Source organism: Lynx canadensis, chromosome A2 (assembly GCF_007474595.2).
Source record: "Lynx canadensis isolate LIC74 chromosome A2, mLynCan4.pri.v2, whole genome shotgun sequence".
NCBI classification, from domain to species: Eukaryota; Metazoa; Chordata; class Mammalia; order Carnivora; family Felidae; genus Lynx; species Lynx canadensis.
In genome coordinates this window covers 67,873,706-67,899,438 of record NC_044304.2, presented here as the reverse complement: position 1 = coordinate 67,899,438, position 25,733 = coordinate 67,873,706, and positions in this window count along the sequence as shown.

Genomic DNA, 25,733 nt, shown 5'->3' with positions numbered 1-25,733 from the left:
ACATTGACTTAAATAGATTGGCTGTAGAGTACATTTTGAATTATATAGTTTAAGGTTCCAACTTTACTCTTTTCAAAATTCTTGGCTATTCTAAAACCATTTCATTTTCAAATACATTTTAGAATGTTTGTCAATTTCTACCAAAAAAGACTGTTGGGATGTGTGTGTGTGTGTGTGTGTGTGTGTGTGTGTGATTACAGTCATCTATTGTTAATTTTAGAGAACAAATACTGAGTAATCTAACACATGTGTATGTAATATCTGTCCACTTATTTATTTCTTTAATTCCTCTGAGCAGTGTGTTTCATCTCTATAGTACAAGTCTGGGGCTATTTTTTACAATTTTATTCTTACATATTTTGTTCTTTTTGACGTTATTTTAATGGATTTTTCTTACTATTATTTTCTGTATATTAGTAGTATACATAATACAATTGTATTTTATGGTATTATTTCTGAGACTTTGCTAACAACTCATTTATAAGTTCCAACAGTTGTGCATGTGTGTGAGTGTTGTGAATTCCTAAAGTTTCTCTGCATTTAGGATTCAGAATTATGTCATTTGTGAAGAAGTCAACTTTCCTACTTCCTATCCAATCTGGATATCTTTTTGTTTTGTTTTGTTTTGTTGTTGCTGTTGATGAATGAAAATGGACATATTTGGCATGTTTTGTACCTTAGGGAGAGGTCTTTGAAAGCATATAAATCTCTCAATGGCTAATGTCTTTGTAGCTGCTTTCAGGAGGCTGAGAATTTTTCTCCCATTGCTGGTTTGCTGAATCCCCCCTCTTTTTTTTTTTTTTTAATGAATGAGTGCTTCATTTAGTCAAATGCTATTCTACATCTATAAAGATGATCAAGTGTGTTTGTCCTTTGTTGTGTTACTATTGTGTTTTTGAGTAAGTTATTTTCAGGTGCGAAATCAGTCCTGCATTCCTAGGATAGATCACATTTGTTAATGATTTACATTAAAAGTTAATGTACTTTTTAAAAAAGTTTTTAACGATTTATTTTTTGAGAGAGAGAAAAAGAGAGAGAGACAAAGCACGAGCAGGGGAGGGGCAGAGAGAGAGGGAGACCCAGAATCTGAAGCAGGCTCCAGGCTCTGAGCTGTCAGCACAGAGCCCGACATGGGGCTCGGGGCTCAAACTCATGAACTGTGAAATCATGACCTGAGCTGAAGTTGGACGTTTAATTGACTGAGCTACCCAGGCTCCCCTAAAAGATAATGTACTTTTTAAAAAGATATTGGAATTTATTTGCTAATATTTTGTTAAGGATTTTGTATATATTTTCATTAGAATTAATGGTCCATTGTTTCCTTGTAAAATCTTTGTTTATGTTTATTGAATGAATTGGGAGGTGTTCCCTTCTCTATTTTCTGACATAATTTGCAAAAGATGGGTATTACCTGTTTTTTTAAACATTTGATAAAATTTAGTGGTGAAGGCATCTAGACCTGGGCTTTTGTTGTGAGAAAAATCTTAATTGTTATTGAAATATCTTTACTTGATATGGTAAATCTTTATCCTTTGTTTGTGAGTCAGTTTTGATAACTTGTGTCATCATTGTAATTTATTCATTTTATTCTAAATTTTTTTTAATGTTTATTTATTTTTGAGGCAGAGAGAGACAGAGCATGAATGGGGAAGGGTCAGAGAGAGAGGGAGACACAGAATCCGAAACAGGCTCCAGGCTCTGAGCTGTCAGCACAGAGCCCGACGCGGGGCTCGAACTCACGGACCATGAGATCATGACCTGAGCCGGAGTCGGACGCTTAACCAACTGAGCCACCCAGGCGCCCCATATTCATTTTATTCTAAATGTTTAATTGGTTGACATGAGATTATTCAGGATGTTAATTTACAATTCTTTTAATTTTTGCAGTGTCAGTTGTGATATTCTGTTTTTAACTCCTGATTTTTTTAAATTTATGCCTTCCCTTTTCCTTTCTCTTGGTCAGCATAGCTAGACGTTTGCAAATTTTGTTTATCTTTCCAACAAGTGATGTTTTATTGAAATTTTTTTCATTTTTATATTCTAAATATATGTTCTATATATAATATTATATGCTCTCTATATATGTTCTATATGTGTTCTATATGTAATATGTTCTATATATAATATTATATATATATATATTTCTCTGATTTCTTTTCCAATTTTTATTTCCTTTCCACTATTTAATTGGGGTTTAATAGCTTTTCTTGTTCTATTTTCTTGAAATAGAAAGTTAGGATACTGATTTGTGACCTTAACGTATTCACTTATACCGGCTTTTAAAGCTATTTATTTCTGGGGCGCCTGGGTGGCTCAGTTGGTTAAGCAGCTCAGGTCACAATTTTGCAGTCTGTGAGTTCAAGCCCCGCATCGAGCTCTGTGCTGACAGCTCAGAGCCTGGAGCCTGTTTCAGATTCTGTGTCTCCCTCTCTCTGACCCTCCCCAGTTCATGCTTTGTCTCTCTCTGTCTCAAAAATAAATAAACGTTAAAAAAAAAAATTTAAAGCTATTTATTTCTAAGAACTGTTTTCACGACATACCATATTTGCATTTTTATTTTCATTTCTTTCAAATACTATTTAATTTCCTTTTTAATTCTTTTACCCATTGGTGATTTAAAAGTGTGTTTGATTGCCTAATATTAGTGTATTTCCCAGACATCTTTCCTTTGGTGATTTTTATTTTATTTTATTTTATTTTATTTTATTTTATTTTGAGTGAGAGAGAGCATGCATGAGCTGGGAAGGGGCAGAGGAAGAGAGAGAATCTCAAGCAGGCTCCGTGCTTAGTGTGGAGCCTGAGGTAGGGCTCAATCCCACGACCCTGGGATCATGATCTGAGCTAAAATCAAGAGTCTGACTTGCAATCCACTGAGCCACCTGAGTGCCCCTCCTTTGGTGATTTCTATTTCAATTGATTATGCTAGAGAAATAACTTTCATACCTGTCATCATTTTAAATTACTGAAACTTATCTTAAGACTATATAACACATGATGATTAAAAAATGTGCATTCTGTAACTATGAGGGGGGTTGCTGTATATATGACAGTTAAAATTGGTTTGTAATTTGTTCAGGTCCTGTATATCCATATTCACTTTCTGTCTGGTTGTTCCATTCATTATTTTATTGCATGTTTTACATTAGAATTGTCAACGGTCATTGGGTTGTAACTTTGGCGTCCATATATAGACGTACAACTGAGATATTTCAAGATTGTTTCCAGACCACCTTAATAAAGCCAATATCTCAATAAAGTGAGTTAAAGAGACTTTTTGGTTGCCTAGTGCACATAAAAATTATATTTACACTATACCACAGTCTATTAACTGTGCAATAACAATGTGTCTAAAAAAGGTGCATACATTAATTAAAAAGTATTTCCTTGCTAAGAAGTGCTAGCAATCATCTGCATTTGCAGCAAGTTGTGATCTTTTTTTTGCTGGTGGAGGGTCTTGTCTCAATGTTGATGGTTGCTGACTGATAGGGTGATGGTTGATGAAGGTGGGTTGGTGGAGATGTGATGACTTCTTTAAATAAGACAAAAATAACATTTGCCACATTGTCTGATTCTTCCTTTCACAAACGATTACTCTGTAGCAGGTGACGCTGTTTGATAACATTCTATCCCCAGTAAAACTTTCAAAATTGGAGGCAGTGCTCTCAAACCCTACAGTTGCTTTTTTTTTTTTTTTAACCGTTTATGTCATATTCTAAATCCTTTGCTGTCATTTCAACCGTCTTCACAGCACCTTCACCAGCCATAGGTTCCATTTGAAGAAAGGAATTTCAGGGCACCTGAGTAGCTCAGTAGGTTAAGCATGTGACTCTTGATTTTGGCTCACGTTCGCGAGATCAAGTCCTGCATCAGACTCCACACTGGGCATGGAAACTGCTTAAGATTCTTTCTCTCTCTCTCTCCCTCCCCCGAAGAGAGGAAGAGAGAGAGAAACCACTTCCACTGCTCATCCATAAGAAGCAACTTCTTATTTGTTAAAGTTTTATAATGAGATTGCAACAATCCAGTCACATCTTGAGGCTTTATGTCTCTTCTAGCTTCTCTTGCTGTTTCCACCACATCTGCAGTGACTTCCTCCACTAAAGTCTTGAATCCCTCCATCATCCATGAGACTTGGAATCAATTTCTTCCATATTCCTGTTTATATTTTGATCTCATCCCATGAATCACAGATGTTCGTGATAGCATCTAGAAGGTGAATCCTTTCCAGAAGGCTTTCAATTGCCTTGTCCAGATGCATCAGGGAAATCACTATCAATGGTAGCTATCGCCTGATGAAATATATTTCTTAAACAAGAAGAAAGTTGAAACTACTCTTTGATCTGGGGGGGCACAATGGATATTGTGTTAGCAGGACTAACTATAACATCAGTCTTGCTGCACATTCCATCAGAGTGGTAACCAGGTGCACTGTCCACGAACAGTCCTATTTTGAAAGGAATTTTCTTCTGAGCAGTAGGTTTCAACAATGGGGTGAAAATATCCAGTAAACCGTGTCGCATACAGATGTGCTATCGTCCAGGCTTTGCTTTTCCGTCTACAGAGCACAGGCGAAGTGGTTTTAGCAAAATACCTAAGGGTGCTAGGATTTTCAGAATGGCCAATGAGCGTTGGCTTCAACTTCAAGTCACCAGCTGCAAGAGCCCCCGAGGGGAGAGTCAACTTGTTTCTTGAAGCTTTGAAGCCAGGTATTGACTTATCCTCTTTAGCTATGAAAGTCCTAGTGGCATGTTTCAATACAAAGTGATTTTGTATGCACTGATAATCTGGTGTTCAGTGTAGCTACCCTTATCAATGATCTCAGCTAGGTCTCCTCGGAGAACTTGCTGGAGCTTCCGCATTAGCTCTTGCTGCCTCACCCTGACATTGTGTGTGATTGTCTCATTTTGTCCTTCAACTTCATGAGCCAACCTCTGCTAGCCTCAGACTTTTCTTCGGCAGCTTACCTCTCAGCCTTCAGAGAACTGAAGAGAGTCAGGGCCTCACTCTGGATTGGGCTTTGGCTTAAGGGAATGTTCAGGCTGGTTTGATATTCTTTTCCAACCACTAAAATTTCCTCCATATCCCCAGTGAGGCTGTTTTGCTTTCTTATCATGCGTGTGTTCATCGGAGTAGCCCTTTCAATTTCCTTCAAGAACTGTTCCTTGCATTCACAGCTTGGTTTTCTGTTTCAGGCAAGAGAGCTAACCTTCAGCCCATCTTGGCTCTTGGCATGCCTTTCCTCGGCTTAGTTATTTCTAGCTTTTGATTAAAAGTAAGAGACCTGTGACTCTCCTTTCACTTGAATACATAAGAGGCTATTGTAGGGTTATTAATTGGCCTAATTTCAACACTGCTGTGTCTCAGGGAATAGGAAGATGTGAGGAGAGGGAAAAAAACTGGGGAAGAGCCAGCCCGTGGAAGAGTTGGAACGCACACGTTTATAGATTAAATTTGAAATATTGTGAGAATTACCAAAATTCACAATACAAATACCAAATTTACAGAGAAGCAAAGTGAGCAAACATGGTTGGAAAAATGGTGCGGACAAATTTACTCAACACAGAGTTGTCACAAAGCTCCGATGCGCCAAAAATGCAATATATGCAAAGCTCAATAAAACAAAACATAGCAAAATGAGGTATGCCTGTACTTGCAAGTTCTGTTTAGGAATTCCTATTTTATTGTAATCGTTTGTATTTTTATCCTTGTGCCAAAACATAATGCGAATCAATGCAATGCTTTTCTTAAGTACTGTAGATTTACACACCAAGTTATGATATTTGGCAGGGCAAGTTTTTCAAAAATTGTTGGCTATATTGGGCCCGTGCAGTGCTACATAAATTTTAATATGAGCTTGAAAGCTTCAAAATCTTTGATTCCTACTTCATTTGTGTTCATTTGATTCAAAGATCTTTGGGAGAAAATAGACACCTTTATTAGAATGAATAATTGAATCCATATTATCTTAAATATTCCTCATCTTGAGTTTTGTTTTGTTTTTCTCCATATCATTTCACAATTTTCTATTCTAAGTCTTAGGTATTCACTTAAGGTTTTCATCCTTGCATTTGATAAGGTTGTTGTTTCTTATTTAAATGAATCTTTTAAAAATTCATTTTCTGACTGCTGCTTGTTGTCTCAGTCTGCTCAGGCTGCTATAACAAAACACTCTAAAACTGGGTGGTTTAAACAACAGTCATTTCTTTCTCAATTTTGAAAGCTCTCAAATAGAGGTCAAAGTGATGGCCACCTTAATTCTTTCTGAGAACCCTCCTCTTGACTTGCGGAGAGCAGCCTTCACTGTGTCCTCATGTAGCAGAGAGAGAGAGAGAGAGAGAGAGAGAAGATGCATATCATCTTGAGATACCACCCTTTGGACCTAGTTACCTCTTAAAGTCCCCACACCAAATAACATCATATGTGGACTCGGGGCTTTCGCAGTGAATTATGGGAGGGCACACACATTCAGTCCATAACACTTGTACGTATGGAAATACAACCGGTTTTAATGTATTGACCTTATATCCAATAACTTTGGGATTAATTCCTTTCTATTTTTAAACACTTATTGATAGGTAATTTGTGGATATCTATCTATATCCAAGCAACTCACCTAAAACAAAATTCAAATAAAAAAATATAGAAATTGAAAGAAAATGAACAATATCTCTAACATCTGGGTAAAATTGCCTATCTAGCATTATATTCCAAGGGAAGGTATCCTTTGAGAATGAAGTTGATATAATGGCATTTCAGACTAACAAAGATTGGGAATTACTGAATTAAAACAAATGACAAGAATGAATAGATAGGTAAGTGGACATGAAAATGGGCCAAAAGAAAATGAATTTGTAAGGGAAATACATACATATCCACAACCATACATGCGAAGAGAGAGCACTCTTTCTTAATCTTTGTCTGTCCCATCACATATTGAGAGGATATATTTACAAAGGAAATGTTGGTAGAATATATAAAGAGCTTTTAGATTTGGGTCGCCTGGGTGACTCAGTCAGGTAAGCTTTCGACTTTGGCTCAGGTCATGATCTCGTGGTTCATGAGTTTGAACCCCATGTCAGGCTCTGTACTGACAGCTCAGAGCCTGGAGCTTGCTTCAGATTCTGTGTCTTTCTCTCTCTCTGCCCCTCCCCTATTTGTGCTCTGTCTCTCTCTCAAAAACAAGCATTAAAAAAAAGCGTTTAGACCTAACGAGAAGATACATAATATAATAAAAAAGTGAGTAAAAATTCAAATAGACATTTTACCGAAGATATACAAATGACCAATATGCATATGAAGACACACTCAAAATCATTAGTCATTAAGAAATGCACATTTAAGATCACAATAAGATAGTTTTATACATCCCAGGGAAAAGTGAATATTAAAAAGACAAATCCTACCAAGTATGACAAGGATATGAAAAATAGGTTCACACAAAGACCCAAGCACACATGTTCATAGCTGTTATGCTTGTGGAACAGCCAAAACCTTGGAGAAACACACAGATAATTATTGCATAGCAGCAAAATGTATTAAATTAATAATACACATAATAACATGGATCAATCTCAAAATAATTATGCTATGCAAAATAAGCCATACAAAATTGATACCTACATTATGATCCCATATAGCTAAATCCTAGACACAAACTAATTTATACATATGGCAACTGTTTTTAAAGTTTATTTATTTATTTTGAGAGCAAGAGAGAGAAAAAGAGAGAGTGTGAGTGGGGAAGGGGAAGAGAGAGGAGAGGGAGAGAGAGAACCCCAAGAAGCCTCTGTGCTATCAGTTCAGAGCCCGACGGGGGTGGTGGGGAGTGGGGTGGGGAGAGAGTTTCGATCCCACGACCCTGGGATCATGACCTGAGCCGAAATCAAGAGTCAGCGGTCCTACCGATTGAACCACCCAGATGCCCCAAGATTTTAAGTTATTCAATTGGGAGAATTTGTTTCTTCTCTATCCTTCCTTTATGGAAAGCAAATGTCCCAAAATGCTTAGAAGATGCTCAATAAATACTTCTGGAATGGAGGAATAGAATAATTGTATGAATTCTGAAAGAAATGATGTGTGCAGCATACTGATTCAAGGAAAACAATTAGAAAGAATTATATATCTAACAGGACCTGGCCTGGCTATAGTGTTTGCAGATATTCCTTCATTTGTCAACTGTTTCTATTCCTCAATGATCCTTACACTTAAAAAAAAAAAATTGTTGACCATTCAATACTGCAAGTTTTGTGTGATGTTCAAAGTAATATGAAAACACTCAGCATTCAAAGACTTTATCATTGAGAGTGGGAAAACAGCATAAAAATAAATTTTAAAAATTCAGGGCAACATATAAATGTTAAATGCCGACTCTTCTGTTTCTTATTAAAATTCACACTACAGTCTCTTGTGCCTCTTTTCCTTCGCAACTGTTTAAGTACTTACAACCTATGTCACTATTTCTTACCCATCCATAACACCTTACAGTCGTAAACTGCCAGACCCTCTATTGAAAAATTCTTCAAGTTTCATCCTTAACTCCCTGGAAGCATAATCCAGAAGAGAGTCTCCAGTTTCCTCAGCATTTGTTACTGTTGCCTACACCTTCCATCATTAAATAACATTTCACAACCCTCTTTCTCCTTTCACCATTTAGACCAAAGTAATCTTACTATTTTGGTTTTGGTGATTTTTCAGATTCTCTATATTTCTTCTGTTATGATTTTATTCATGTATGGTGCTTTTTTGAAAAATTTTAATATAATTTATTGCCAAATTTGTTTCCATACAACACCCGGTGCTCATCCCAACAGGTGCCCTCCTCAGTGCCCATCACCCACTTTCCCCTCTCCCCCACCCCTCATCAACCCTCAGTTTGTTTTCAGTATCCAAGAGACTCTTGTGGTTTGGCTCCCTCCCTCTCTGTAACTTTTTTTTTCCCCTTCCCCACATATGAGTGTATATGCTTTGATAATGAAGCTGTCTAATCTTGGGGCACCTGAGTGGTTCAGTCAGGTGACCAACTCTTGGTTGTGGCTCAGGTCTCGATCTCATGGCTCATGGGATCAAGCCCCTCATTGGGTTCTACGCTGGCAACATGGAACCTATTTGAGATTATCTATCTGTCTCTCATTCTCTCTGCCCCTCCCTTACTCGTGTTCTCTCTCTCAAGGCAAATAAATAAAATTTTTTAAAGCTATCTAATCTTGATTTCTTGCCTGAACCGTAGATACAAATTCCAAACTATGGAATTTATGTGAACAAATGCCATGTAGATTTTAAAGGAGCTTTTCAGCCGCAACACGCACAAAATGGTACTCTTTATCTATTAACTGCCACTGTCTACTTCCATGAATATTTTCCTCATGCACTACCTGATTTATCGACGTCACAAAATACTCTATTGTAAATAGTCCTGGGAAATCACAGACATTATTAATGTGAATGCGGTGAAAAGATGAGAATTCAAATTACGGAAGATTGCTAAGAGACACTGGCAAAATCACAGAATTTAAGCAGAGAAAAACAGTATAGAGAACCTCAACAACAGGCTTCCAGCTCCTCAGGTAAGAAGCGTGGGAGGTACCACTGCGTCTTAAGAACAACAACAAAAATTTGAAAAGACAGAAATAACTCTTGTTGGATCTGTAAGAGAGGTGAGGACATAGTGCACGCCACTGGCCTCAAAATTGTAGAGGCAGAGTAGGGGTTATTGGGTTTTTTACTATTGAGTTGTGTGTGTGTGTGTGTGTAATAGATATTGCATCTTAACAGATATGTTTTGCAAATATTTCCTCCAACTCTATAGGTAGCCTTTTCATTTTGTTATGTGTTCCCTTGGCTATGCAGAAACTTTTCAGTTTGATGTAGTCTCACTTCTTTCTTTGTGCTTTCCTTCTCCTTTCTCTTGATGTCAAATACAAAACAAAACAAAACAAAACAAAACATTGCCAAGATCATTGTCAGAGAGCAAAGGGCTTAATCCCTATGTTTTCTTCTAGGAGTTTCATGGATTCAGATTGTGCATTTAACTTCTTAATCCATTTCGAGTTGATTTTCATTACAGTGTAAGATAGGGGCCCAATTTCATTTTTTTGCAGGTGGATATCTGGTTTTCCCAATACCATTTATTGAAGACTATCCTTTTCCAGTAATAATTTTGGCACCTTGTTAAAAATTGACTGTATAGCCATGGGTTTATTTTGGGCTCTTTATTCTGTTCCATTGATCCATGTGTCTATTTTGCTAAGACTATACTGTTCTAATTACTATAGCTTTGTTTAAAATAGGAAGTTGATGCCTCCAACTTTATTCTTTCTCAAGTTTGATTCAGCTGTCCAAGATCCTTTGTGTTTCCACAAAGATGTGTGTGTGTGTGTGTGTGTGTGTGTGTATGAACCATGACATTGAAATTTTGATGAGGAGTACATTAAATCTACAGATAGCTTTGGACAGTGTGGCCATTGTAACAATGTTAATTCTTCAATTCTTAAACACTGAATATCTTTCTATTTCTTGTGTTTTCAATTTCTTTCATTAAGGTTTTAGCGTGTTTTTTTTTTGTCCTTGACTAAACTTATTCATAAGTATTTTATTCTGTTTTATGCTTTCGAAAATGGGAATTTAAGAAGCACATACAGTTTAAAAATAAATGGATCAAGAAAAATATACCACGCTAAAAGAAAGGAGTTGTAACTATACTAATTTCAGATATAGCAGATTTCAAAGCAAGGGAAATTATTAGGTATAAAGGAATGCAATACATACAGAGAGAGAGGTCAGTTCTCCAAAAAACAAAAACAAAAACATAGCAATCCTTAATGTGTGCAAACCTAACAACAGAGCATTAAACCACCTGAAGCATAACTGATGGAACTTCAAGAAGAAATAGAGGAACCCACTATTAGTTGGAGATGTCAACACGCTTATCAGAAATGGGAAGATCTGGAAGGTATAAAACCAGTAAGGACATAGTTCAAAACCTCAGTATCTGATATGAGCTGGTTTAGAATTTATCATCTCTGAGCAAATTCTTGTTTTCTTAAGAATCTTATGCTACTACACTCCTATTTCTACTGTTACTATTGCTAAAGCCACACTAATAATCTAATAATTATGATGCTGCCAATGGGGATCATACATGGTGTGTCAGGCACTGGCCTGAGTCCTTTACATGCATTCATTCAATTAATTCTTGCATAAGGAAATGGAGACTCAAATAAAATGTGTAATCTGCTAAGGTTTATACTGTTTTACGATTGATTCAGGATTCAAACTGTAGTCGTCTCTTTCCAGAGTCCAATCTTAAAATTAAATATCTTCATGCGGGAAGTATTTTTAAGAAATGGAAGAGGGGCTCCTGGGTGGCTTAGTTGGTTAAGCATCTGACTCTTGATTTCAGCTCAGGTCATGATCTTACAGGTAGTGAGTTCGAGCCCCATGTTGAGCTCTGCACTGACAGAGCTTACTTGGGATTCTGCCTCTCTCTGCCCCTCCCCAGCTCATGTGTGCTCTCTCTTGTTCTCTCTCTCCAAATTAATAAAAATAAAAAAAAAAAGAAATTGAAGAAGCTGATGATGATGTTATAGGCATGTTTTTATTTCATGAAGAAAGGATTGCTGGAAAGAGCCTTAAATTCCAATAAATTGCTTTCTTCTTACTGTGTCTCACAGTCTTCTTAGAACCGGTGTTGGAAATCTTATCCTAAGGTTCTAAGGTCAGCTTACCATATTCTGCTGACAAAAGAACCAGTTCTCAGAAACTACCTGTCACCAGCTGTCAGATGGCCCCCGTTGATCTCCTATGTTAAAAAAAAAAAAAATCTAAACAGTCTAACCACAACACTTACCCAGAAAACTCTTTTTGCTTAACCATCCATATAATATGTAAATCCATTTCCTTTAAATTCACATTTCTAAAATTAAAAGAAGTATATTTTACTATTAAATGAGCCATTTGAAAATATCTCCAACCTTCCTTGCAATGACTTTTACTTTTACATATCCCCCTGTATTGTCTACTTTATGGATTATAAGCCACTCTTTGCATACATTCTCTCTGTGGTAAAAATTCATGCTAGTTCAAATATATAGATTTATCACATTTATGGAAAATGGTAATTAACTAGTTCTGTAACCTTGGGCAAGTAATATAATTTCCACGGGCTCTCATTTCCTCCTCTTTAAAATAAAGGTGTTGGAACAGATTATCTTCAGTGTCCCTCCCAGTTCTACTATTCCATGATACGCTATAAAATAAACTCACTGTCCACTTAGGGATGTCTCCAATAACATGATATATATGGCTTCCATTTATGGATGGCTATGCCCTTTAACGACCTTGAGATAGGCTTTCTTCCATATTCATGCATTGCAGCTAATAGAGGCCTGTGCACTTAACTCCATTTGACACAATGGCACCGGGGAAAAGGAGAATTGGGGCTGGGATCTGATTCTTGCTATTTTGTCTTCTCTGTCTCTAAATACCTATACCTAGCAATAAAAAGGTAACAAACGCTCTCTTGTGCCACTCACAATTATACACCAGTTCTAAGGACGTTGCAGCGATGCTCTCTGTAAAAACACATTTAACAGAAAACTAGAAAGATCATAAAGAAAACGTCTATTTGCTTTTCCTAGGGGTGAATCTGCCTCGAAGCTGCTCTTTCTCTCTCAAATATGACAAAGCAGATAAACCACCCTTGTGTCATGCTGAGAAGAGAAAGCTTGGGGATCCTCAGGATGTGCGGATGTGCGAGACAGAGCATCCCTTAGATCACGGGTTTTCATCTGGAGTGTCAGAATTCAGCTATGAGCACGGACCAGCTGGGACAAGGGAGGTGGGTGTTCTATGTAACAAAAGCTATTTTTCCCCCTATGATCTATCCTGACAGAAACAAACAAACAAAAAATACCTGAAGACAGGTAAGCCTAGCTATCTCTTTGGGGGGAAAACAAAACAAAACAAAATAAAGCAAAAAACAAAAACAAACAAACAAACAAACGAAAAAACAAGCGGGCCCTTTTTTATGAGGGCCATAATTTAGGCAAAGGAGAGTGTCTATAGACCAGCAGATCAAGCAGCAGAGTTGTGAGCGTGACCATGAGAAAAACAGTACCAGAGAATACCTGACCACACGATTCTTTGACCAAGTCAAGGGTTCTCTCTGGGCTTAGGGCACATGGGAACTGGCCTTCGTGCCTCAATGGTAAAAGGACAAAAATGTGGCCTTAGAAGAGAATGTATCACACAATGCAGGATTGTGGTGTGTTCAGGGGAACGGAGGTCCTTATGAGAGGATGAAATTAAAATAAATCGATCAATGGGGCGCCTGGGTGGCTCAGTCGGTTAAGCCTCCGACTTCAGCTCAGGTCATGATCTCGCCCTCCCTGAGTTTGAGCCCCGCGTCAGGCTCTGGGTGGATGGCTCGGAGCCTGGAGCTGCTTCCGATTCTGTGTCTCCCTCTCTCTCTGCCCCTCCCCCGTTCATGCTCTGTCTCTGTCTCAAAAATAAATAAACGTTAAAAAAAAAAAAAAAAAAACCCAAATCGATCAAGGTCACAGAGAGGGTTACTCAGCAGTGGGAGTAGATCATCAATAATAACAGCTTTCTAAAACGCTGACTCCTAAATCTTTACGACGTGACTGCCCTGCGCAGAGTGAATCTGAGAACCACTGCAAACTGTCGGAAGGGATTGAATTGCAGCCGCGGAATGTGACGTTGTTAAGAACAGAAAATGACACAAAACTACCCTTTTGCAGACTCCTTTTAAGAACATAACATAGAGTAAGACAGTGCCTGTATAAGCCAGAGGTTCATCAGTTTTGGTGAGCTCCAGCATCACCTGAGAAACTGTTAAGTACATGATTGCTTGAAGCCTCCCCAGGGAGATTAGGACCTTGAGGACGCGCAGGGGTCCACATGCATTCTGGAGTGAGGTCTCCGTGGTCTGTGTTCGTATTGACACACATTCACGCACTCTTCATATATGTGCGGGTGCGTGCTCACAGTGGCTCCTTTCTTTGGAGGATAAAGGTGTAAACATAGGCAAAGTGATTGAAAACAGTGCTGGGTACATTGTGATCGCCCACAAGTACTAGCCGTGGATGTTGACAGACCTTCGTTCAGAAGCAGATATTATCACGTATGTGTATATGGGTGAATATACTGGGTTAAGTAAATTAGGAACGCACCCATAAAGTCCAGCAGAATTTCCTGGATCTCTCTCAAGTAGTATTGTGGTGTTCACTAAATCTGAATTCTTAATGTCTCAGTCGGAGCCCAGGTGATGACGATTATACAGCGCTCAGAATTCACTGAAATGTGGCTCAGGACGGGACCCCAGCAAAACAGAGCCCTGTCTGCAGCAGTTACGTGAACTATATTTTTCCTGGGGTCTCCGTTTGTATAAATATACTGAAATATGAGTGAAGACAAGATCAATTTTCAGTAGGAAAAACTGCCTAGCGCTGGGATCTTTGGGAAATTACCTAACCACTATTAGCATATTACATCTGTACTTTAAATTTTTTTCATCAGTTCCAACTACCGCAATAAAATTCTCATGTGCGATTTAACGGCAGCATTAACGAAGTTGATTGGTCTATAACATGCAGGGTCAGTTTTATCACCCTTTAAAACACCTGAATTAAGATATTTTTATCCTAGCCACTAAATGAAAGAACTACTTTCCTGGATGTTCCTTAAGAAAAAAAAAAAATGGAGAAAGTTAGCCTAATTTAATTCTTGATAAGATCTTTAAGGCTTGAATGTCACAAAATGTAATAGAAAACCTACTTTTTAATTTAATTTCCCAAAAGTAACTGTAAAACCTCTGCAAATTATATTCACAGTGAGTGTGATTTGTCCGATGCAGTAGCCAACACCAGGGGAATAACATCCTTTGGACCTACATTAATTCACGTTGTTCAGGTATTAAAAAGTGTGGCCTTGTGCGTTTTTCTAGGACCAGTGGTATAGAGACCACTTGCTGGTCTGAGGGAAGCTGAGTTTGGCTGGTAACTGAAAACAACAATGTTTGAAGTCACTACCTGCTTAGTTACAGGGAGGGAAACTGAGGGCATAAAATCATTTAGAACGATCCACACACAAGGAATAACAATAGGTCCAAGAATAGAAGGGCTCTCTTGTAGTGGCTCTCCCCTTTCTGAGACTGGAGGAGTGAATAGAGACACCATGAGACCTGGCGGACACACGACATGTACCAAACTCTGAAAATGAAGGAAAAGAGCATAGGCATGTCTGAGTCCTGCAGTCTCTCTCTTTAATATTCGAGAGAGAGAGACAGACACAGAGCGTGAGCAGGAGAGGGGCAAGGAGAGACAGAGACACAGAATCTGAAGCAGGGTCCAGGATCTGAGCTGTCAGCACTGAGCCCCATGCGGGACTCGAACTCACAAGCAGTGAGATCGTGACCCGAGCCTAAGTCGGAGGCTTAACTGACTGAGCCAACCGGGCACCCCGGAGTCCTGCAGTCTCTTATCTTTAGAATAATACTGTCTTCACAAACTCTATTTGGAGTTAACTATATATGTCACATCATTTTTCATAATCTAACATTCCAATTGTTCTCTAGTTTAGGCACATTATACAATTCATTTTCCCTCAACGCTCAGGCCTTCCTCCATTTTTCTGCCTTCTGTGATTGTGTTATTCTGCATAAATATCTTCCCCCAACTTTTCTTTCTGGCAAATGCTCATTTATGGAGACATTCCTTTGCAGAGTCAACTACCTTCTCTTGTGTAAATCAGTAGTAATTTGCGTAGCCTGTATTTAAAATTTTTACCTGAAATGATCCTTTTCATGATTTTCTTTTCTACTACATGTGATTTCTAGAGTGCAAGAGTCCTACCTTAAATACGTTTGTAGCTACCATTTCTAAATATATATTAGGTGCTCAAAAAGATGGAATGAAACTTTATCTTGATTAAAAGATACACATTAAAGGGGCACCTGGGTGGCTCAGTCTGTTGAGCATCTGACTTTGGCTCAGGTCATGATCTCACCATTCCTGAGTTTGAGCCCCACGTCGGGCTCTGTTCTGACAACTCTGAGCCTGGAGCCTGCCTTGGATTCTATGTCTCCCTCTCTGCCCCTCCCCACTTGCGTTCTGTCTCTCTCTCTCTCTCTCTCTCTCTCAAACATAAATAAACATTAAAAAAATAAAATAAAAGATACCCATTAACTATATACAGAAGTATCATTAAATTTGAAATATATAATTAACCAATATAATACATGAGTTTAACTGTTAAGTTTTCAATATGGCATCTTTTGAAAACAAAAAGGAAAAAAAAATGATGGAGGATATTTACTACCAATCAGAAACATAACTCAACAGAAAGCTGAGTCACCGTGTGTTACAACGCAAGCACCTGACGTAGCAGAACAATTTGACAGGAGATTGGAAGCCAGCAGAAGTGTTGGAACATTCCTGGGCTGGCTGGTTGCTATGGAAATAAAAGCAAAAGTGAAACAGAGTGTTAAGGGCCAGGGGGCAGAGGGGGGGAACCAGCAGGAGTTGCTTATTGCTTAAGTTTTGGGCAAAGTCATTAGCTAAAAATCACCCTGAGAAGTCAGTCGGTTTTACAGTGGTGTTGACAACAAATCCTGTAAGGATTCCTATTCAGCAGCTTGATGCTTTTTAAATATGCACCTCTATGTGACTCTCTCGCCAGTCAGAAGTGATATTAAGCATTAATGCATTTATAATTAAAAAAAACTGGGTTTAGTTGAGTATTAACCTAAGAGTTACATTTATACGAAAAAAATATGTGTATATATATGTATATATATATATACATATATAAACACACAGAGTATACTGTAAAGCAATTAAAGTATAGTCATTAAATTCTTACTAAGTTATTTTCACTCATTTGTTTTACTTGCATAAGAATAGTTTGTATTACTCTTAACTTATGCAAATTAAAACTCAAGAAAAGCTTTTAGAAATTTCAGCCACAAAATACCTGTGATGCATCTTGAAAGCATTTCTTTTCTATAAGAATATCAGACTACAGGGGCGCCTGGGTGGCGCAGTCGGTTAAGCGTCCGACTTCAGCCAGGTCACGATCTCGCGGTCCGTGAGTTTGAGCCCCGCGTCAGGCTCTGGGCTGAAGGCTCAGAGCCTGGAGCCTGTTTCCGATTCTGTGTCTCCCTCTCTCTCTGCCCCTCCCCCGTTCATGCTCTGTCTCTCTCTGTCCCAAAAATAAATAAACGTTGAAAAAAAAATTTAAAAAAAGAATATCAGACTACAGTATTTGAAAAGAAGGTCTACAGACAGTCTTAAAAGAGATAAAATGTGACTGACAAAGACAGAGTTACTATATGATGAGCTGTATCAGGTGACAGAGATAACGTATGCTAGCTTTCCTGAGAGGGTATGACCTAGTTCCAATACTTTACAAATTTCATTAATTAAAAATTTTTTTCTTAATGTGTATTTGTATTTGAGAGAGATGGAGAGGCAGAGTGCCTGTGGGGGAAGGACAGAGATAGAGGGAGACACAGAATCTGAAGCCGGCTCCAGGCTCTGAGCTGTCAGCACAGAGCCCAACGCGGGGCTCGAACTCACGGTGTGCGAGATCATGACCTGAGCTGAAATCCTGACGCTTAACTGACTGAGCCACCCAGGCTCCCCTGGGTTTCATTAATTTCTTATTTCAGTTTGAGGAAGAAGATGCAACCCAAGCATGCTGGTGTGGCAATTCACTAAACAATTGTGAAAGTTGTTAAAATGTATTTTATTTCAGTTTTAATTTGGTATGGAATAATATTTTAATGCAATAAAAATTATGGTCCCGTTGCCATGATTCTGATATTGTTAAATTATGCATAGAGCTGAGTTTGAATTATTATGCAGCATAGCTGTGATACTCCTTTCTACTCATACTGGGTAATCTTGGTCTTGGATTTGGAATGGTGTAAAACTGAATAGTCCCAACCAAACCCCTCCTTTAAACCTAACCCTCACCTTCACCCAAAAAGCAAAAACGACTTGAAAACATTCAAGACTACAACAACAAAACCAAAACAACCCTAGATATTAAAATTATAACTTAACCTAATCTAAGAGTCTGAGAGGAACTAATAGCGTGGACCCAGTAATAGCGTGACCATAAGAGTAAAGGTGAGAATTATAGTGAAGAAGTACATAGTTATTTATATATAAATGCATATAAATATATATGCATATAAACATAAATGCATATATATGCAAATATATGCATATGCAAGTTTATATGCATTTACATATAAACGCAGCATTTTGAGGGACACCTGGTGACATTCCCTTGAGCCTCTGACTGGCTCAGGTCATGATCTCATGGTTCGTGAGTTCATGACCCCCATCAGGCTCACTGCTGTCAGCACAGAGCCCACTTTGGATCCTCTGTCCCCCTCTCTCTCTGTCCCTACCCTACCTAGGCTCTCTCTCTCAAAAATAAATAAAACATTTGGAAAAAAAAAAAATGTGGCATTTTGAGCCCAGCCAGCCAGCAGCTTCACACAGAAATCGAAAGTCAGAAACTTGGCAAGACTGAGTATTTGTGAAAAGTGGATCTTGACAAATACCTATGAAGGAGACTGGAGAAAGCAAGCCAGTAACTGAAGTGCATTTCCATATCTTCTCCATATGCATCAATGCTTGAGCATGTCAAATAACCAAATATAAGGTAAGTCTTACCATGTGGGAGTATGTGACAAGTAAGATCCAAGTGTGTGTTTAAACACAAATACTTCATAGGTCCGGATTGAAGAAGAGGGCTCTGGGGCATCTGGGCGGCTCAGTCGGTTAAGTGTCCAACTCTTGATTTCAGCTCAGGTCATGATCTCACAGTTCGTGAGATGGATCCCCGAGTGGGCTTCTGCACTGACAGCGTGGAACCTGCTTGGGATTCTTTTTCTCTCCCCACCCCCCGCCCCTCCTCTACTTGCATCTTTCTCTCTCTCTCAAAATAAATAAACATAAGAAATAAAAAAAAAAAAATTAAAAATTTAAAAAAAGAAGAAGAAGAGTGTTCTAACAACAACCAGAAAGCAAAGGACAGGGTTTGTCACAAAGCAATCGTTGCTGCTGCTGATAAACACCCAATACACAGGCATACTTGCTATAGATTGCATAAAGGAAAAATCAAATAATAAGAATTTTTACAACAAGCAAGATGATAAGTTTCTCAAATTCCACATATGAGTGAAAACATGATATTTGTCTTTCTCTGATTTATTTCACTTAGCGTCACACTCTCTAATTCCATCCACGTTGCTATAAATGGCCAGATTTCATCCTTTCTCATTGCCATGTAGTACTCCCTTGTGTATATAAACCACGATTTCTTTATCCCTTCATCAGTTGATGGACATGTGGGCTCTTTCCATATTTTGGCTCTCGGTGATAGCACTGCTATAAACATTGGGGTGCATATGCCCCAGCGAATCAGCAGTCCTGTCTTCCTTGGGTAAATTCCTAGCAGCGCTATTGTTGGGTCATAGGGTAGTTCTATTTTTAATTTTTTGAGGAACCTTCACACTGTTTTCCAGAGTGGCTGCATCAGTTTGCATTCCCACCAACAGTACAAGAGGGTTCCCGTTTCTCCACATCCTCGCCAGCATCTATAGTCTCCTGATTTGTTCATTTTAGCCACTCTGACCAGCATAAGGTGGTATCTGAGTGTGGTTTTGATGTGTATTTCTCTGATGAGGAGCGACGTTGAGCGTCTTTTCATGTGCCTGTAGGCCATCTGAATGTCTTCTTTAGAAAAGTGTCTATTCATGTCTTCTGCCCATTTCTTCACTGGATTATTTTTTTGGGGTGGGGTGTTGTTTGGTCAGTTCTTCATAGATTTTGAATACTAACCTTTTATCCAATATGTCATTTGCAAACATCTTCCCCCTTTCTGTCAGTTGCCTTTTAGTTTTGTTGATTGTTTCCTTTGCTGTGTAGAAGCAGCAAAGGTTTTCTGTTGAAAACCATGGGGGAAGGGAAAGAAGAAAAAATAGTTACAAACAGGAAGGGAGAAAACCATAAGAGACTCTTAAATGCAGAACAAACTGAGCTTTGATGTTGGTGGGGATGTGGAGGGACAGGGAAAATGAGTGATGGGCATTGAGAGGGCACTTATTGGGATGAGCACTGGGTATTGTATGCAACTGATGAATTATGGGAATCTACTCCTGAAACCAAGAGCACACTGTGCACACTGTAGGTTGGCTAACTTCACCATAAATTATATATAAATAAATAAACAGACAAACAAACAAAAGGTTTCTAAAACACAGGAGAAATCCAGATTGCATCTGGGAGAGTCAGAGTGGAAAAGCCTAGCTCTGATTGTTTCCTAGAAAACAACGAGAATAAAATTTACAAAGTGTGAAAGTATGTGCAACAGGAGACAAGACAAACCACCTATAAAAGCAGAACTAGGAGGTGAAAAAAGGGCTAGACAAACCCATGATTACACAGACATACCTGTTCACTGTGCTCACAGATAAGGCTTTTTTTACAAATGGAAGGTTTGGGGCACCCCTGTGTCGAGCAAGTCTTCTGGTGCCATTTTTTCTTTTTCATTCCTTTTTTTTTTTTTTCTGGTGTCATTTTTCTTTGTTTTTTCAATAGAGTTTGCTCACTTTGTCACACTTTGGTAGTTCTCACAATATTTCAAACTTTTTCATTACTATTATATTTATTGTGATCGTCTGTGATCGGTGATTATAACTCACTGAAAGCTCCAATGATTGTTAGCAATTTTTAGCAACATATTTAATTAAGGTGTGTCCATTGTTTTACACACAACCCTATTGTGTACCTAACAGACCACTGCATAGTGCAAACAACTTCTATATGTGCTTGGAAACCAAAAGAAAATTATTTTGACTCATTTTATTGCAAAATTTGCGTTATTGCAAATAACGGTCGGGAAACAAAACCTGCAATATGTCTGAGGTATGCTTGTATTACATACAATAACTTCACTGAAATAGAAAATGCAGTAATAAACCTAAAATTCTAATTGAAAACGGAATAAAAAATCAGGAAAGACAAGATGAAATACAATCAACACAGTCAAAAACACACTCTTGAATTTCCTATCAGAATGAGAATAGAAGAAAGAAAGAAAGAAAGAAAGAAAGAAAGAAAGAAAGAAAGAAGAAAGAAAGAAAGAAAGAAAGAAAGAAAGAAAGAAAGAAAGAAAGAAGAAAGAAGAAAGAAAGAAAAATATTTGGGGCGCCTGGGTGGCGCAGTCGGTTAAGCGTCCGACTTCAGCCAGGTCACGATCTCGCGGTCCGGGAGTTCGAGCCCCGCGTCGGGCTCTGGGCTGATGGCTCAGAGCCTGGAGCCTGTTTCCGATTCTGTGTCTCCCTCTCTCTCTGCCCCTCCCCCGTTCATGCTCTGTCTCTCTCTGTCCCAAAAATAAATAAACGTTGAAAAAAAAAATTTAAGAAAAATATTTAAGTTGACAATGTTGAACTTCACCTGAGCCTAGTTAAGAAATCCCATAACCTTTTGTATCCTAGGGAATGGCTCACAGCAAAGAAAAATCCTTCCTCTTACTACTTAGCTAATACTCTTTGCTTATCTAGGATGAAACCAGACACAGATCCTCCAAATTCCCCCTTTTTTAGCCCATAAATGACTAGCTGAATGATTTGTCTCCACCAATGTGGACAAAATGCCTGCTAATGTGACTTGATCATGCTTTTTAGTCAGGGTTTACCCCTCCCCAGGTTCCTGGACTTTGACACCTCCCCCTCCCCCCTAGCTTAAGCAGCACAGAAAGAAAAATTTCCTCTCCTTAAGGACCCCTCGCGAGAATCAACTGATAGAAGGGGAATAATTCCCTGATCCCCTTACCTATCCCAGAGCCTGCTCAGCCACACCCCACATCCAGTTCTTTCCAGCCTTGTTTACTCCATCCTATGAAAGAAAATCCTTTCTTCTTGACCTTTGAGACAGTTCCAGTCTGACAGTTGGAGGGCTCTCTCTAATGTTACATCCCTCTTCCCATTACAAGAGTCTTCTTATCTAAGTCTGGATGTGTTGAATAAAAGGTCCTCTTATCTAAGTCCAGATGTGTTGTTGTTGCTGTTGTTGTTGACAAAGTTAAGGGAGAGAAAGGAAAATTCAACCTAAGCATTTTAGGCACTGCTAAGTGGAGTGTTAAATTGTTGCAGGATTTTTATTTTTATTTTTTTATTTTTTATTTTATTTTATTTTTTTAACCACAATACCCGGACTCATTGTCTCTCAGCTTCTAAGAACAAACAGGTGCACACAAAATGAGCAGCAGGCAAAAGGTTATCAGAATATAAGATTAGAAAGGAAGAATAGTAGGAAAGCTCTCTTTACAGAGAGGAGATATTCAAAAGCGAATGCTGGAAGACTATAGGCAAGGGTCCTTGTTTAATAAGGTTCTGGTTGGCCCTCCCCCTCCCCTTCCCTTCCCCCTTGTTCCTTCTCAGGTTCTACCCTTATTGTCTGGATAGCTCCACGTGCTGCGTTGTCCCTTCCTGATTGGCTCCTTTCCATTGTATGAGGGGTGTTCTATGACCATACTTAGGTCTTTGGTCAAATTCTTGAGGGAGGCCTGAGAGGGAGTAGGTGGGGTCTGTTACATTCTTAAGAGAAACCTTATGCCTGAGGGGGTTTGCTGTGCTCAGACATTCCCTGCAGTGTTCCAAAATCTGTGTTTTTCCCCACCCAGGGACCGCAGACTAATCTTTCCCTCCAGGCCTACTGAATTCTATCTCTTCCTGTCCTACTGGCTGCCCAAGGACAAAGGAAAGGACACAAAACAAATGGCTAAACTAATAGAGTCTCCATCAGTTTACAAATATCTTAGCAAATTACAAGAAAAAGACAATCTTGTCAACAGCCTAAAGTCCAGGAACTCCCTACTGTCTTAATGTTAATGTTTTACTTGAGGGAAAACAACCTTAGTCTGACAACAGCTAGTCCTCCAGTGATCTGTGAGTCTTTAGCGGGTAGAAATCCCTTTAAGAAACCTCCTCTTGACTTTACCTCCCCCAACTCCCTAGCATATAAGCAGTCACTCTTCAGAAGCCCAGTGCAGCTCTTTCTGCCCAGGGGTCCTGTTTCCATGCTTTTATAAAATTACTTTTTTTTTTTTTTTTTTCCAAAGACATCTCAAGAAATCTTTCTTGGTCATTGGCTCTGGACCCCCATCACTCCAAAACCCTATCAGTATCACTCCTTTGTTCAACTTAGCTAATACTCTTTGTTCAAGACTCTCCAATGATCCCTTTTACTCACTGAATAAAATCCAAAGCCCTTACCAAGATCTGCATTGGCCCCTCTACCACCCCTACATTCTCCCTGAAGACAGGGTTCCTTCTGCCTCTCAAACCCACTAGGTTTATCCTTGCCTCAAGGTCCTCGCACTCTCAGTGTCAACATTGCATGAATTCCATATACAGTAACTTTTCAGTTTTCAAACTCCTGATGTGTCGTGTGAAGATTTTGTATTTTTCATAGTTAATGGTACACTTGAAAGCAATATATAGATAAGTGGAAAGCTCTTATTTTTAATAATTTTAATGCATTGGTGAGTTAGTGGAATATTATGCTTTTTTTTCTTCTACAAAAGTATACTATATTGAAAAATATTGAGTTGGGGGTTTTTTGTTTGTTTATTTCTTTTTGTTTATTTTGGTTTGGAGAGAGAGAGAGCAAGCAGGGCAGGGACAAAAAGAGAAAGGGGGAATCTCAAGCAGGTTCCACACTCAGTAGGGACCTCCATGGGAGTCTCCCTCTCAGGACCCTGAAATCATGACTTAAGCTGAAATCAAGAGTTGGACGCTTAACCGACTGAGCCACCCAGGCACCCCTGTAAATCGTTAAGAGAAGCTGTGTTATTATCTATGTATAAAGAAGTAACAAAGTAAACACCCCAAACAAAACAACAGCAAAGAACAAGCAAAACAGATTCTTTTTCTAAATGAATTCTAACTCATCCTTAAGATAATATGAAACATGTATTTGGATGGGAAAAATATGATTTGTCTTCTAGTAACAGGTAACCTTGTCATAGAAGAGAACAAGTCACACAATGTAATTTTAAAAATAGTAGAAATAGTAATTACTGAGAAGTCAAAAGCAATTCCCTTCCAAGAACTACCAGGTAATGTTGAAAATCACACTGTTGTGGAGTGTCTACTATCTGCAGGTGGGCGACATCTAAACCAGGACAGATGCCTGGGTAATAGGGTAGAATGTCAGCTCCCAGAAGTGAAAGTCATCAAATAAAATCCCTGAAGAAGAGAACGGAGAAGAGAGAAATCTCCAAGTTGCAAACTTATAGTGAGGTCGACTGGAATACCTTTTACCTATAATTAAGTTGTAACCTTAAAACTAACTTTTAAGATAAGAAACAGGGAACTTCCACCACTTAATTATGCCCTAAGCTTAATTTAAGCAATAATGGAGGTGCATTAAGTCTAAGACACAATATTATCACTGCATTTAATACAAAATCGGGTCTTCTGTGATCATCATTATTTCTCACATTCCAAAAAAGTTTTATACGTTTAAACATTTTTAAGTTCATCCAAAGAATGTGTAAGAAGATAACACCAATAGCTTGTTCTGGAAATAAAGAGGCATTTTCTTCCTCTAAGTCATTTCTTGGTACAGATTCTATTTACAACAAAAAATTAGAAAACGGGATTTTTACATATTGCTTGACTCACTTTCCATAAATATGGATGGAATTCTCTACTGTGCATAAAGCAACAATTTACTTGTGTGTTCAAAAATATTTTCCCAAAACATCTTATGAAAATGTATTTTGTATTACAACAGCAAAGTACACAAAGGTGAATGTTGAAGAGAAATTACTACCATAATTTCAACCATGTTAGACAACTTTGGAGACTGTAATTATAGAGTAAATTGTCTTCTTCAAAGCAGGCTGGTTGGGAATGAAAGAAATTTTTTTTTAATTTATTCACTTTTTTTGAGAGGGAGACAGACAGAGACAGAGCACAAGGGAAACAGAATCAGAAGCAGTCTCCAGGCTCTGAGCGGTCAGCACAGAGCCCGATGTGGGGCTTGAAGCGACGAACTGTGAGATCATGACCTGAGTGGAAGTTGGATGTTTAACCAACTGAGCAACCCAGGCACCCCATGAAAGAAATAAAAAATAAACAAACAAACAAAAAAACCAAATTGCCCCAGGCTCAAAGGGGCTGTATCTTCAGAAGCCACAAATACCAGTTGACATCATTAAAGAGCCCCCAGGCTTTGCAGCAACTATGCCCTGAGGGCTCTGTGATCCAGACATGGGGAGTAGTCCTTCCCACTATCCATCTGATAAATGGAAACTCTGAAAACATGTTATATAAAGTATGTGTGTAGAATAGCCTCTGTACTAGCTTGAATAATTTCCAGCAGATTTTTAATTCCTTTTAATTCTTCCCACCAACAAACCTCTGGACCAAACTGAATACTTTTTTATACTGCAATCTAGAAGAAAAGTGAACGGTACTTTAATTGATTACTTTAAACCAGGAGGATTTGATCCGACCTCCTGCTACCTACTATCATTTTACCTGGACAGTTCCCTGGTCCTGAATATGACTGATGGAGCCAGAGGATGTGATGATTCTTTATGGGCTTTGGGTTAATACTAAAAGTCTTTTTTTCTTCTCTCAGGAAAACAAGTAAACAAACAACAACAAAAAAGAACAACAACAAATA